The following is a 15,942-nucleotide window of genomic DNA, read 5'->3' as shown; positions in this document are numbered from 1 at the left end:
AAAGAAAAATGAATAGCTAAAAAATAAAGTAAAAAACAAAAAATGAAAATGTCAATAGAAAATGGATTGAGAAATATAGAGGAAGAAAAAAACTAAAAAATAAATAATAACTTGAAAAAGAAAACAAGTATATTGGTTATTTTGTGGGGGTTAGATTCAAAGTTTTCCTTTACGCCATGATATTTAGAGTGTAGCATAAAAAAATTACTAATGTAATTTAAAACATAACATTATGTCAATTCTTATCGTATATAGAAATAAAATTGCTTTCATGATTTTTTTTGTGGAGTTAGAAATCAACATTTTAATAAATACTTTCAATATTTAGAATATAACATTATGATAATTGTTATTGTATATAGAAATAAATTTGATTTCACGATTGCTTTTAGTGCTGTGGAAGTTAGAAATCAAGTTTTTAATAAATACTTTCAATATTAAAACCAAAATAAATAGAAGTTTTTCTATTATCGAAGACACAATAATGAAATGTATCACTAAATTCACCGACAAAGCAAACTATAAACACATATACTAAAGTTGAAGTAGTAGAGATTTGAAAGGTTTTGAATCGATCTTTACGAATTGGTTGATCAATGATTAGTATTTTATCAAATGTAAAGCTTATGATGCAAATATTACAAATAGAAGATGATAACATTGTAGAAAATAGATACCACTTGCGAAAATATATGAAGATCGATAAACTCTTTCAAAGATATCAACATTTTATATCTTTCTCGAATGTAAAATGTTTTCCTCTCTTTGGTGGATACACAACGAAATTGTTTACTGTAAAATAAAAAAGTATAAAGTATACAAATCTCATATAACTAGAGGCTAATTACATCCTATCGTAGAAGTTTTCTCAATTACAAAAATTTTAATTTTTTGTTTCTCTCGAATACATTCCTTGGTTATCTGATACATAACTAATAATATATATTACATTATGGGAGGGATGTATCCAAAAGGGGATAAGAATATATGCGAGAGGGGATTATGATAACGTAAGTTGTGAATTTATGTAATTTTTTCAACAAAATATGTGAAATTATATACGGGCCTTAAATTATCTAGTTATATAGAAGAGTGAAGTGGTAGGACTAACAAGGATAAAAATGTAATTTCATTCTAACAAAAAATTATCAAGAAAGATAGCAAGAAAAATAAATAATTCTAGAAACATCTTTCTATATATGAAGTGAATGATTATTAAGCTTAAAAATATAAATTTACAGTATAAAAAATCTATTATGATAGATAACAAGAAAACTAAATTGTGTTTTAAATATCTTCACATATTGTTATTATTATTAACTTATTTTGTTATTACTTCACTTTCTTTTATTTTATGAATTATTGTGATATCTATTTTTTACTTTATTTTACTATTGACTTATTTTGTTAAACTCCACCTTCACAAAATTGATCCTTTATGGAGGGTCGTACTACCTTTATGTCACGATTCGAGTCTACACCCTCGACGTGGCCGACACTTGGGAACCACTATTGTTCCTTGAACGAATCCTCATCCTGGCTGACTAAAAGTGAAAGACTAACTCAAAATACATAATCTTAAACTAAATTACACTAATTAAAAACCAATACTCAACTTTTTTAAAAAACTTTAATCTGAACAGTACTCAATGAGAATACTTATAGTTTCTAAAACTACTCAAAGTAAATAAATATTGAAAAACTCTATCAACTCTATCTATCTATGAAATTAATACTATTAAAAAAGGATATCGAGATTTGACTCACGACATTTGAAAGCTACTAACAGTAAGGTAAAGGTTTAGTCCAATATATATATATATATGTATATATATATATATATATATGTATGTATATATATATATATATGTATATATATGTTACATAAATTAAATTATTTTTTTCAAAAACCTATGTATCAAGACTCAAATATAGTGAACATTAGTGATCAATTTCTGGTGAGCATAAAAAAGAAGAAATAATACAGTAGAATAGAAGGAAAAAAACAACAAGAAATTATATATGAAAAAGTTAACAAAAAAATATTAATAATATAGATATTCATTTTTAAGTATATCCATATCGGTGATCAGAGTCATATTTAAAGAGTCATAAAAAGAGAATCCTGTTGATGATCCAAAATACCCGTATTTGCATCATATAACGATGTAGGTCGAATGACATTAGTGCATTGAAAATACGAGTATGTGATAGGATTACACTAAATAATTAACTGCCTTGAATTACTGAAAGCAATAACTGAACTGAACTAACAAAGCCGGAAGAAATACTCACCTCAACTCAACTCAATAAAAAGCAACCATGATAGATGTTAACACTGTAAAACAGGAGATAAAACATATTGTTGTATAAAAATACAATAAAAATACTTTTTACCCTTATTTGGGAGAATCTCTAAACGACAACCATCACTATGAGCTACGTGATGATACAAAGTCTCATTCACTCTACCGGAGTTGTCATATACCTTTTTGTGGTATAGAACACATCAATGAGTGGATCCACTAAGCTCTCCTCGGAGGCACTCAGGATTCATCTAAAAATCATGATCTTGTGCCCATGTTGGCATACATGGTTTACGAGGAATATGGGTTGTCTAAACTCATCCTCATATTGGTGGTCCATACTACTCCCAATAATATACAATGTTTAAAAACATACTGTTCCTTTGGTTTGAGATACTCAAACTATCATCTTAAAAGAGGTAACTTCTCTAAAATATCTTTGAACTCATAAACTCTTTTTAGAAATCAAAATTTCTCTTTTCTGAATGTAAAAACTGATACCTTTGGGAATACTTAATTCCCTTGTCCTCTTACTCAATTCATATTTGAAAACTCTTTCTCAATATACATCTTTACTCCCTCAAAACTCATTTTTAAAAACTCAAATGTTAGATTAAAAAGCGTCTCAAGATTTATAGTGCAATTTGTACGGTTCACACAAAATTTGGACATGAACGACTTGACTCAAGGTCCTAATAGCAATGTGAAAATTGAGTACTCAGAACTCAAGGACTCAAAATCCAGAACTTAGAACTCAACAACACTACTCCTGATCACAAGAATACTCAATTCATAGAGTTTATGTAGATTTATGGACATGAACGACTCGACTCAAGGATATCAATACAATGTAAACTCGTGAATACACCTCTTCTCATTCTCACAATCTTTTACTCGAGACTTAGTTCAAAACTATGATTAATTTCAAAAGAAATCTCAAATTTGACTCAAGGGACCCTTTTGAACTTTCCTCTTAATATCTCTTTAAATTGAAATGTATTTTAACAGATATATTTAAGATATGTAGGATCTTTCAATGATTAATGAAGACGTTAAGAATTATTATCAAGTAAAGAAAGATTACTCGATTTAGAGGAACATATAAGAAATGAAGAACAAAGTAGAAAAAAAGGGAAGGCGATTCAGGCGCATCGCTCCAGCCCTAAAAGTATTGGGAGTACGTTGGGCGCACTAGTGGCGCAGGATCCAGTCCTCCTAGAGCTATGGGGGCACATTGCCCCAGCCCAGACCTAAAAATTTGATTAATTTTAGTGTTGAATTTCGGGTCCTAATTCATGTAGAATTAATTGGTTTCTTCAAAACTATCTTTGATTCATTAAGACAACACAAAATTATAAAGATCTCACTAAAAATCTATCAAGAAACAACACTTATTCGCAAGACCCTCACCTCAAGAACACAAACCCTTCATTGATAAAGAATGGGGCTAAAACTAAAGAACTACTCAAGAATCTTTACATAAGTGATTTCATAGATGAAGTAATGGAAGAAATACATGACTAGAATGAGGAAGAACAGGTCCATAATAATGGAAAACCTTTCATACCTGGAAAGAACCACGTTCTTGGCGAAAATCAACGAATCATGAAGAACGCCTTAAAACCTCGCTTTTCTTCTTTTGAAACTTCGCTCAAAAACACCCTAAGTGGTTTGAACATTAATGGATATTTTAGAATATGATTTAACTCTTAATTGGGACAGGAAAAACATGTTAAGACAAGTGGGAAAAGTAAAAGACCAAAATACTCTTTTCTAAAATGAATGGAAAGTCTTAAATGGAGATGCTTCACTAAAACGGGCACAACATTTTACTAGTGCTTGAAATTTAGAAAATTGGGTGGTGTTGGAAAGAGGATTCAAAGCCTTTCCATTTGAAATATCATGGTCCACCTAACACTTTATGTGCTAAAAGATACGGTTGATTGAAGATAATCCAAGAAAAATCCCCAAAAGAAACTCAATTGGAAGGAAAGTTTTCAACTTAACCTTATGTAAGGGAACTCTAGTGACCTTAACATCAAAAAAAAATTAGAATCACTTGGTAAACCCTTATTCACAATTAAGAATGACTCGAATTTTAACTAATAAATTTTTGGGATATTACAATATCTCCCACCTTGGTATCATTCGTTCTCGAATGACGGCTAGGCTGAGAATTGAAAGGGGTTACTCGTACCATCTTTCTAACTTCTAAAATTGCTTACTAACATAGGAGAAAATGATTCCTAACAAGAGTTTGGATCCGTTTATGGAACCTTAATGAAGAGCGATATGAGCTCGAGCATAGACAAGCCCTATTTAAAGTTATCTTACATGAGACAAAGAAAATCCGGGTATGAAGTAAGAATATGATTATTACGCGTTAAGCAATACAACTGATAGCTATCAAACCGAACAATACCTATAAATTATGCCCTCCTTTATGAATACCACCCACATAAGCTGCAACTCATAACTCCCACTAGGTTATAAGACTACTCTTACTGAGGTTTTTGTTCTAGTTGTTTGCTCTTAATATATTCAAGCCCGACTGTAAATCAGAAAGTACATAGAATAAGGAGATTATTCTACTCTAAATCACAAGATTCGGGTTCTATACCTCTATAGGAATCTCATCAAAAGGATACTATTCCTTACCAGAGCATTCACCCAATCTCGAGCCTTAATCAAAAACCACCAAATGCATCATGCATTCACCCACATGCTTCCAACACAATATTCAAGCCTAGTACTACAGTTACTGTATGAACTTGTACTAATCAATCCTTATAAGAATTTCTCTTTCTCTTGTCATTTTTACCAAGTTAACTTTCATTCATTATTACCTTATCTCCTTATTCCTCCATATTTATAACCATAGGTGGAATAAACACACCATCCCTATCACAATAAGAACAACAAACCCTCTTTTCTATCATGACACAACTACAATAATCAACACCACTCTAAAAACTGAAAAAGGATCACTGAAAGAGCTTTAGGTTGAAAGTTCATAATTTGAGATGACTGATATAAGAATATGCATGACATAACATTATGTTTCTATCCTTGAGATCAAATCATGAATTTGCGAGATCTAGCATACTATAAGATGCGAGTGCTTATATGAATAGGTTCATATCATGGGTCTGATATCTATAACATTATGGAGTAAGATTGAGATCAATGGGCTAAAGTATTTGCCATTCTTTATGAAAACTGAGCATAGATGTGCATCTCTCAAGAGTGTATGCGCATATACATAAACACAATTTTGATATAAGAGACATCATCATGATGTTGAAATGGCTAAACTTTGAGGAATACACTAGAGTATAAATGGAGTGATGTACCTCTAAAACTCATTCAGAATACATCACTATCTCATCATCAACACTTGACTTGGTTTCTCATCTTATCATCTCCCATTAGGTGTACAACTGATATTTGAAAAAAATGCATCTATTCCCTCATCTCTAAACTGGTCTACATTCCCTTAAATACTCAAGAAAGACTTATCTCATGGCTATAGAACACTCCATAACTATGTAGTAAGAATCCTAGCACCTATTTCTAAGATGTTTCTATGATTCTCTTTTCACTATCTTATAAGGACACTTCATTTAACTCTTAAAAAGAAAAATATAATGTTTACCTCATTCTGTTCCTTATTGACAACTGAAATATACTATCTAGGCACACATGGAAATCATTAACTTAATTAGAACCTCGTCTGATTACATACAATTTTGGTACACCGCTTAATGCTCTTGCTACTCTTATAACTTAGCCATACTTCATTTCTCTTATTTAAAACATAATATCTCTCACTTGTACCACTTATATTCATTGCATCTCGACGAGTCCTCAAATTGGACTCATTTAGGACTTTATTTTAATGCAAATAGTGTGCTCAATTGCTCATTTTATCTCAACATCTGATGAAAACTCAGTATTTGGAGTTTTAGTGCGAGCATAGACACTTAGGCACAAAACACAAAAAAAGGAGGAAAAAGAGCTGAAGTTAAAACTTGAGCATCGCAAAGCACGTTCTGTGATTCGCCGAATAGAGAGTTTTCTCCCTTTCTTCAATCAAGCAAAGCCTGAAGGAAGTGGATTCAAAAGACGATAAAAAGAAGCAGTCGACGTTTTGCCAAATAGTTTCGCAAAGTAGATTTATTCTGCCCAATGTTACAACATGCATAAACGATAAAGGCAAAGCACAAACAGGGACAAACTAGAAGAAGGGTGAATTGCCGAATCATTCGGCGTTTTACACCTCCATTCGTTGAACGGATTTCCCAGCACTTAATTTGAAGACTATAAATACTAAAATCAATATTATTTTTAGAGGTACGAACATTATTACAATTTTTTACTTTTTAGAACTCTAGTTTTCATATTTATTCTCAAATTTGGAGAGGGTTTTGTGGGAGACTTAAAGAAAGAGGTTCTTCTTCTTCAAATCGGAAGTGGTTCTTCTCCATTATTCTTCCTTTGCTTATATTAAGATTTAATTTCCTATATCCGACTGATTGACTTATCATTTTAGGTGTATTTGATTATTGCTAGATGTGTGGCTAAAACCCCTCATTCTTGGGATGTTATTTAACAAATATGTGTTGATATTATTGTTGGGTCTTCTTCCTAATAGGATTAGATGCATTTTAATGGTGATTTCACCTAGTTTCTGTGGTTTAAGTTAATAGATTTGTAGTTGAAAATAAAAAACCACCTATGTGTTTTCGGCTTGCTTGAGAGATAGGTCACTAAACCAAGACCGCTAGATTGATATCCTAAGGCGACAAGAGGCTCAGCCCGGGAGGGTGAGCCCTAGCATCATATTCAAGAACCATTCATCGAAAGAGCGGGTGCGGATAAGGCGTATGATAGATATATCAGACGAGTGGGTGTCCGAGAGGAACCTATTTGATATGCGATAAGTTTTCCGAGAGAAATTCACTTATACAAAAAGCTTATCCTAGTTACCATTGTTTTGCTAATTTTCCTATCAAAAGCATGTACCCATTAGTTTATGTCAATATATATTGAAGTCACACCCCAAGAACTTTCCTCCATACTTGATTTTCCCTTTAACTTTTGACTTTTTACCACTTGTGAAAATCCATTTCGTGATTTCACACTTTGGTGTCACAAATTGAATTTATGTCGTTTTATTCAATATTTTCTTAAGCTACCACTATTTAGAATGTAATGTTAGTTAGCTATTATTTTCACTACTAGTCCCTTGGGACACGACCCTATCCCTTGGTTTGGTTACTTTAATTCTTTCATTCATAGACACTCAGACTGTAGGCTAGTGTCGTTGATCAAGAATTATCGTAAAACATCAATATGGCGCCGCTGCCGGGGAGTGGTGTAATGTAGAAATGTAGTTTCTCAGATTTTTTTAGTTCTTTGTAGTGTAGTTTTTACTAATTTTACATTTAGTTTGTCTTTCTGCAAATCGTTAATGTAGGTACTTATGTAGAAACAAAGCAATTACAAGATAGCCAAAGCGAACAAAGAAGTCGAGAGCGACTTCATGCTGAATGCACCGGCAACTCAATTGAGTAATTTGGCCACCGGGATATTTGCGGTTGAAAGCCAATGCAAAATGAATGGAAAGCATACACGTTCCCATGAGAAAGCACATTTTTTGATGGTGTATATGAACGTGTTGATGACACGCTACTAATCATTCTCCAAGCGCTCAATGAACAAAATAAAATCATCGGATGGATGAAGGAGAGCATAGAATTGTTAGCCCGGATAGTTGGTTCCCACTCAAGATCCATTCATCTGATTGAGAAATTGACCGGTCACGTGTTGCCTCGCTCCAACCCAACAAAGGAATGGGAAACCTTAGAGGGCTATCCTGAAATATTGGAACTTGACTGAGGTGTCACATCGAGCCACGAAGTTAAATAAGGCGCTTCTTCGGAGGCAACCCAAGGTTTTAAATTTTAGGCTTTTACTTATATAAATAATAGTGTGATGATGTTGCAGGTGTAAGTTAAGAATATGTAGAATAGTATATGTTTGTGGGTACAAGTCTATTCTGCGATTCACCAAGCGAGTTGGCTAGTTCAGCTGAATCGACCATTTGTCTCAAATGCAAGAGCAACATTGAGCCTGTAAAACTCCGTGACCACAAACAGCGAATCAAAGATTCACCATCATGCTTGGCTATTGCGATTTAGACCGCTAACCTAACCACAAAGAATGCGAGATAACCAACCACTCTGTGGTATGCCGAGTAGGTCAACATGCACAAATAACACAACCAAATGGCCACATGCAGAAAGACATAGACGGAAAAAAGTCATAACTATTCCATTTTTCTCTCTTTCAAACCTTATAACTCAACACCAATGTAATTTTTAAATTTCCTTAGTTTACTTTTGTATTTTAAACTCAGATTGGACCATGAAATTTCATATTTTTGTGGCCGCCTAGCATTGCAACTATATTCTTGCAAACGAAAAGGTTAGGTTTTGAAAATCTCAATATTGTTGTCGAAGAGTTGCTCCTCATCTATGATACCTACATGTATTAATGAATTATAGACCCATCTGATAACTGTAGATTATTCAAATATTTGTCCTGATTTGTGAAAGGATATTAATCTAATTTGGCATGCTTAACACATTTCCCACCATTCTTAATTTAAACTTGTGTGATGGTTTGTGCTAAATTGATGCTAAATGAGAATGCGGTGTAGTGGGTCTGTCTTAAATTTTACATGTACATAGTTCAATTTTGTTTCTGAAATGTGTAAGAGCGATTTTGGAACATGGGTCAAAATTAGGGCAATTTGGTTCATGTGGCGAGTAGGGTTAAGCTTGCCAAATTCTTCGGCGGTTTGCCTGTTGATTTTGATCGAATTTAATTCTAGACGTGAAATTCTGAAGGCACTAGAACATTATGCGAACATAAGTACAATCACGGAATGTGGTCATCGATCCACCGACAGTAATATTGATCACCCTTTTGTCTTTTATGCAATTATATGTGCATTGTGATTGATCAGGACATCCTTTGAGCCACCCAAAGTGGTAGGCATTTCGCCGAACAAAATATCTTTACGTTAGCTCTCAAGCTGAACCATATGGTGAAATAAACCTGTTTTGCCAAATATTTTCAGCAATTCACTAAGTAGGCCGGCGAAGCTTTCTGAAATTCTATACTTCATTGTATGTGCTAACAAAAGTTTTTATTTCAATTGTTTGAAGAAATGGACGTACAACAAACTTGAGGAAAGAAAAAGGGAATTATGCTAAGCGAAAATGCACCACCACAAAGAGGAAAGGGCATTGAACACCCTAAGGGCAAAGGAAAAGGGAAAGTCCTCAAATTATCATACTCCAGTTCCGACAGCACATGCCCTATATTTTTGACCCAATAGACTACAATACCGATTCGGAGGAGGAGACATTAGAAGATTTACAAAGGATTGAGCGCCGAAGCAAAATGATAAATGATCCATCTTGGATTATAAACCCTCAAACTACTGCATTGGCTTCTCCAAATAAATAACAGGTAATGGTTATGGCACTACCAGTAAATGGCCCTCCACGAAGGCCAACAAATCGATCGAAGTCTAAGGGGTTGAGAACAATCATCAAAAAGGCTCGATTGTCAGTGGATGGGGTCATCAACAGATACCCAAGAGTGATGGAGTGCCCGACGTACCATAAGTTTCAGTTATTCACCACGACATGCAACCCTATATCCCAAGTTTGGTCAGAGAGTTCTATGATGCATACAATGCAGTGATTTCTCAAAGGAAAAGGATGGTAACCTTTTTCAAATCGGTGAAGTATGTGATAGTTTGAGAAAGTAGAGTAGATTGCGACAGTAGGTCCATTAACACAGCCTTGGGATTGTCCTCCCAGATTCATGATCGTTGTCAAATCTTGGTAAAGAATGAGAAACTTGATGAGATGAAGAAATTTCTAGATCAATTTATCTAAGATCAGGATGTTCCTGAATGGATAATAGGAGGTGCCCAGATCAAGAAAAAGGATTTGAACATGGCGGCGATATATTGCTTCAGATTTATTAATAGCACAATTATGCCTTCTCAGAACGAATCAATTCTTCGCCATGCTAAAATTGCATGCCTTGGATGCATTATGGGACATATGAGGACAAATATGGGAAAATTCATTGCATCAGAAATCAACATGAGAGTTAAGAAGAGCCACACATCTTTACCATTTCCGACATTGATCACTGAGATATGAAAAATAGCTAGAGGGCGTACAGATGCATGGATGGATGTAGAGGTATCCCTCTTGGCCTCGACAGATATCTTGAAAATAAAAGCTGAGTACCTGAAGGACCAAACCACAGAAAGCATAAGGAAGCCCTAACCCTGGTTTTATACCTACAAGAGAATCAGTACACACTCCACCTTTCAAGCTTTCAGGTATAGCTAGTTCCACTGTTTCTGTTGCTAACTCATCAGGTATTTTTGCTGTTGTGCGATGTCCAGAGTTGATCTATATAGTGCATCCATTACTACTTCGTTGATCCAAATGGGGAAGCTTGCGCGATCTGCTGAATCCCAGGATGCACATCTGGAAACATCTATTCCATATATGATTCAGTATGCGGTGGACGATTATATGGCACCAGTGAATGCAACAATTGAAAATTTATCAAAAATGATAGTGGCGTGCGAGCATGACAAGGAGCCATAGAGGAGATTGCAGTCCTACAAGCAGAAATTGTGAAGCATAATAATGAAGTGGACTACTTAAAGTTTGCTTATTTGTCTGCAATTTGCTGCACAGTAGAAATTCCGATTGCACAAGAGATGACTCAACTGACTTCTGGACTTGGAGAGGGAGAGGTAGTTGATCCTGACTTAGAAGAAGAAAGTGTTGAAGAGATGCAAGCAGCAACTGAAGAAGCTGCAAGAGAAGATTGGGAAGAGATGGATGCAATCATAATGGATGTAACCTTTTATGCTTCTCTGGAAAATGCACAACCCACCGGATTTCATGAAGCTGGGGTCTTCTGGAGGCAACTTGAGCTCAGAGGATTAGACAGGATTGTCCTATACCCAATTATTTATTTTACATTCCACACAATTTCGGATATTTTATTGAATTTGAGGACAAACACTTTTGTTTGTGGTGGGGTGAGGCCCACCTTGTTTTTCTTGCTATGAATATTTTATATATTTTGCATATTTGGGTTGTCTGTTTTTAATTGTTTTTTTTTAACTGCTTTCGCGATTATTTGAGTTGATGCCTCTCTTTTGAGGTCCTAATTTCAAAATAATTTTGATCCTTCGGAAATATTTCATTTTTGAAAATATTGTAAAATCTTCTGTTGAAATTCGCTGTTCTTGTACAAAATTTAAGTATCGATGTCGATCAATACTTATGAATTGAAAAGTTCTCTCAATTTAACACACATTAAGGTGGGGCTACAACGAGAACTAATAGAGTTACATAGACAATGTGTTAACTCTTTGCATCTCATTGTGATCAGCCAATTATTGAATTGATTCTTTTGCAATGACCATTGCACACTAGCGAAAATGTGTAGTCTTGTTTGACTTATGTGACGATGCCTTGTATGATGAACTTACTTTGAACCTTGCATGAATAAACCTAAAATTTGCCTCATTAGTCTGATTGATTTAGAAAGGTGTCCTCCAGAGATAATCTTAGGCAAATATAGAGAGTGTTAGCCAACTTTAGCTTGTACCTCTCTTATGTGGCCTACACGTGAGCGTGTGAAACTCTCTTGCCCTTACATATTCTTTGGAAAAACCATGATGAATCCTAGACCTTGTGTTATCCATCGCCAATAATCCTCTTGAGATGTGATAAAAGAGAATATCCAACATATGCCAAAAGTTTAACTTGGGGGTGTGGTAAGAAGGGAAAGGAGAAGTCAAGAAGTGCAAGAAAAGTCTCGTAAAACCCATGGTATTGCACAGAAATAGAAATCCTCCATATAAAAATAAGAAAACAAGAAAAATAAAAAGAAAAGAATGATGTTGTGCAATAAAAGCACAAAAAGAAATCGGGTTCGAAGAAATCTATGGAGAAGAATAAAAATATGACTTAGAGGCACTTGACTAAGGAGAAATTGATTCCTGATCATAAATTGATTAGTCTTTGCTTGAAAGTGGAATCTTTCGTTGTGTGAGGGCATTTAGATACTTTTGTTGAGCTTGAACTTGCATTAGTAGAAATTATTGCGAGCTAGAGAATCTTTGATAATGTTGTATCACAACATGAATCTTTGAGTATACAATTGAGTTATGCATGAGTAAATTGAGTCTTGTTATGTATGTTCATGATTGAGTCTTGTGTAGCACTATTTGAGGCATCTTATTTGAACTGGTGAACTTGAGTTTTACTTGAGGACAAGCAAAATTTTAGGTTGAGGGTGTTGATGAGTACTCAAATTGGACCCATTTAGCACTTTATTTTAATGTAAATAGTATCTTGAATTTCTCATTTTATCTCAATATCTTATGAAATTCCTAAGTTTTAGGTATTTGGAGTTTTAGTGTGAACATGGAAACTAAGGCGCCATGCGGAACAAAAAGGATGAAAAAGACTTGAAGGTGAAACCTGAGCATCGCCAAGAACGCTTGATGATCCACCGAATAGAAACTTTATGGTCGTTGCTCCATCAAGTGAAGCCTAAAGGAAGTGGAATCAAAAGGAGATAAAAAAGAGTAGTAGGCATTTCGTCTAATAATTCCCTGAAGCTTAGTTATTCCACCCAATGTTACAACATGGATGAACGATGAAAGCAAAGAACAAACGGAGACGAACTAGAAGAAAGACACATCGCTGAATCACTCGACGAAGAAGCAGAAGAAAGGTGATTCGCCAAATTACTCGGCGATTTTATGACTAAATTCACCAAGCAGATTTGTCATTACTTAATCTGAATACTATAAATACTAAACAATTTATTTTTTTAGGGGTACGAACATTATTATAATTTTTCACTTTTTAGAACTGTAGTTTTCATATTTTCTCTCAAGTTTGGAGAGAGTTTTGTGGGCGAATTGAAGAAAGAGGTTCTTCTTCCTCAAATCGGAAGTGGATCTTCTCTAGCAAGGTCATCTCTTTTATCCGTGCTCAGAGATTGGTGGAGATAGGGTGTTTGTCTTACTTAGCTTTTATTCGAGATACTAGTGCTGAACCACCTCCTATGGACTCTGTTCCCGTGGTTCAGGAGTTTATCGATGTATTTCCTTTTGATCTTCCAGGTGTTCCTCCCGATAGGGATAATGATTTTGCTATTGATTTGGAGCCGGGCACTAAGCTAATTTCTATCCCTCCCTATCGTATGGCTCCAGTAGAGTTTAAAGAGTTGAAGGCTTAGTTGCAGGATTTATTGAGTAAGGGTTTTATTCGCCCTAGTGCATCACCTTGGGGTGCCCCTGTATTATTTGTGAAGAAGAAGGATGGGACTATGAGGATGTGTATTGAGTACAGACAGTTGTACAAGGTAACGGTGAAGAATAAGTATCCTCTTTCGTGTATTGATGACTTATTTGATCATCTACATTGAGCTCATTGTTCTAAAAGATTGATTTGAGGTCTGGGTATCATCAGTTGAAGATTAGGTCATCAGATATCCCTAAGACAGCTTTTCTGACCCGGTATGGGCATTATGAGTTCCTAGTGATTTCCTTCGGATTGACTAATGCCGCTGCAACATTCATGGATTTGATGAATGGGGTGTTTCGACCATACCTTGATTCTTTTGTGATTGTTTTCATCGATGACATCTTGGTTTACTCCAAGACAGAGGAAGACCATGTTCGACACTTGAGGATTGTACTTCAGAGGTTGAGAGAAGAGAACTTGTATGCCAAGTTCTCAAAGTGTGATTTTTGGATTACTTTTGTGACATTCTTGGGACACATGGTGTCAAAGGAAGGTATTAGAGTAGATCTGGCAAGGATTGAGGCAGTTAGAGGCTAGATGCGACCTACTTCACCTACTGAGATTAGGAGTTTTGTGGGATTGGAAGACTATTATCGACGATATGTTCAGAGTTTCTCTACTATTGCAGCTCCATTTACTAGATTGACTTGACAGGATGTGGGTTTTCAGTGGTCAGATGAGTGTGAGGAGAGCTTTCAAAAGCTCAAGACTTTGTTGACTTTTGCTCCTGTGTTGACTATAACTGAGGAGGGTGTAGACTTTACTGTGTATTGTGATGCTTCAGGAGTTGGATTGGGTGGCGTGTTGATGCAGAAAGGGAAGGTGATTGCTTATGCTTCTAGGCAATTGAAGTCCTATGAGAAGAACTACCCTACACATGATTTGGAGTTGGCGGCTATGGTATTTGTACTTAAGTTATGGTGTCATTTTTTGTATGGAGTGCATTGTGAGATATTCACTGATCATCGGAGTCTTCAATATATCTTTAGTCAGAGGGATTTGAACTTGAGGCAGCGGAGATGGCTTGAGTTGCTGAATGACTATGATGTGACCATTTTGTTTCATCCAGGGAAGGCCAATGTTGTGGCTGATGCTTTGAGTAGGAAGACTCCTAGCAGGGGAGTCTTGCATCTCTTAGTATTGAGGAGAGATCATTGACTAGAGATGTGCAGATATTAGCTAACAATCTTGTCCGCTTGCAAATTTCAGAAGAGAGTGATGGGATGATTGCTTTTATTGAGGCTCGATCTTCTTTACTCGAGCAGATCCGTGCGCACCAGTTTGATCATGAGAAAATATGTCTCATTCGAGACAATGTATTGACAGGGGAAGCTAAGGAGGTTGTCCTTGATTCTGATGGTGTCTTGAGGATCGAAGGCAGGATTTGTGTGCCCAAGACGGGCGATTTGATTAGATTGATTCTTGAGGAGTCCCATTGTTCTCGATATTTCATCCATCCGAGAGCAGCGAAGATGTATCATGATCTGAGTCAGCATTACTAGTGGTGTGGGATGAAGAGGGATATTTCATACTTTGTTTTGAGGTGTTTGACTTGCCAGTAGGTCAAGTGTGAGCACCAGCGTCCCGGGGGTGTATCTCAAAGGATGCCTATTCCTACTTGGAAGTGGAGAGGATTACTATGGACTTTTGTAACAACCTGTTTAGTAGGTTCGAGCAGTAAAATTTATTTTGAAAATAACCGACTAGGTTGACGGATCAGGCGACGGACCGTCATGGTCACGACAGACCGTCGAGGGTCATCGTTCCAAAACACTTCAACTCTGAAATCTGGGTACTGAGATCGACTCTCTGAACTTCACGACGAAACTACAGCACGGACCGTCGTAGATACGACGGACCGTCACAAACCCCCCTTACTGAATGTAACTCTCTGAACTTTGTGACGGACCTGCAGGACGGACCGTCATAGACACGACGGGCCGTCGCAGGTTGCGTAACCCCAACTGGGTCGGATTTCTGCTAAAGGTTTAAAGGGGTGTTTTGGACTATTCATGACAAACTTTATGAAATTAGTGGGGTAAGTTTAATAAATTATTTACTTGGGGGTTAAAAGAGATAACTTTAAAATAAATAATGGGTTACTTTTATCATAATGAATTATATGATAATTAGGGTAAAGGAAAAAGAATCTGGAGAAGAAAAATAAAAAGAAGCAGAGAGGGAGAACGAGCGAGAAA

The sequence above is a fragment of the Solanum pennellii genome, chromosome 1 (assembly GCF_001406875.1).
Source record: "Solanum pennellii chromosome 1, SPENNV200".
Taxonomy (NCBI): Eukaryota; Viridiplantae; Streptophyta; class Magnoliopsida; order Solanales; family Solanaceae; genus Solanum; species Solanum pennellii.
This window is presented reverse-complemented; position numbering follows the sequence as displayed.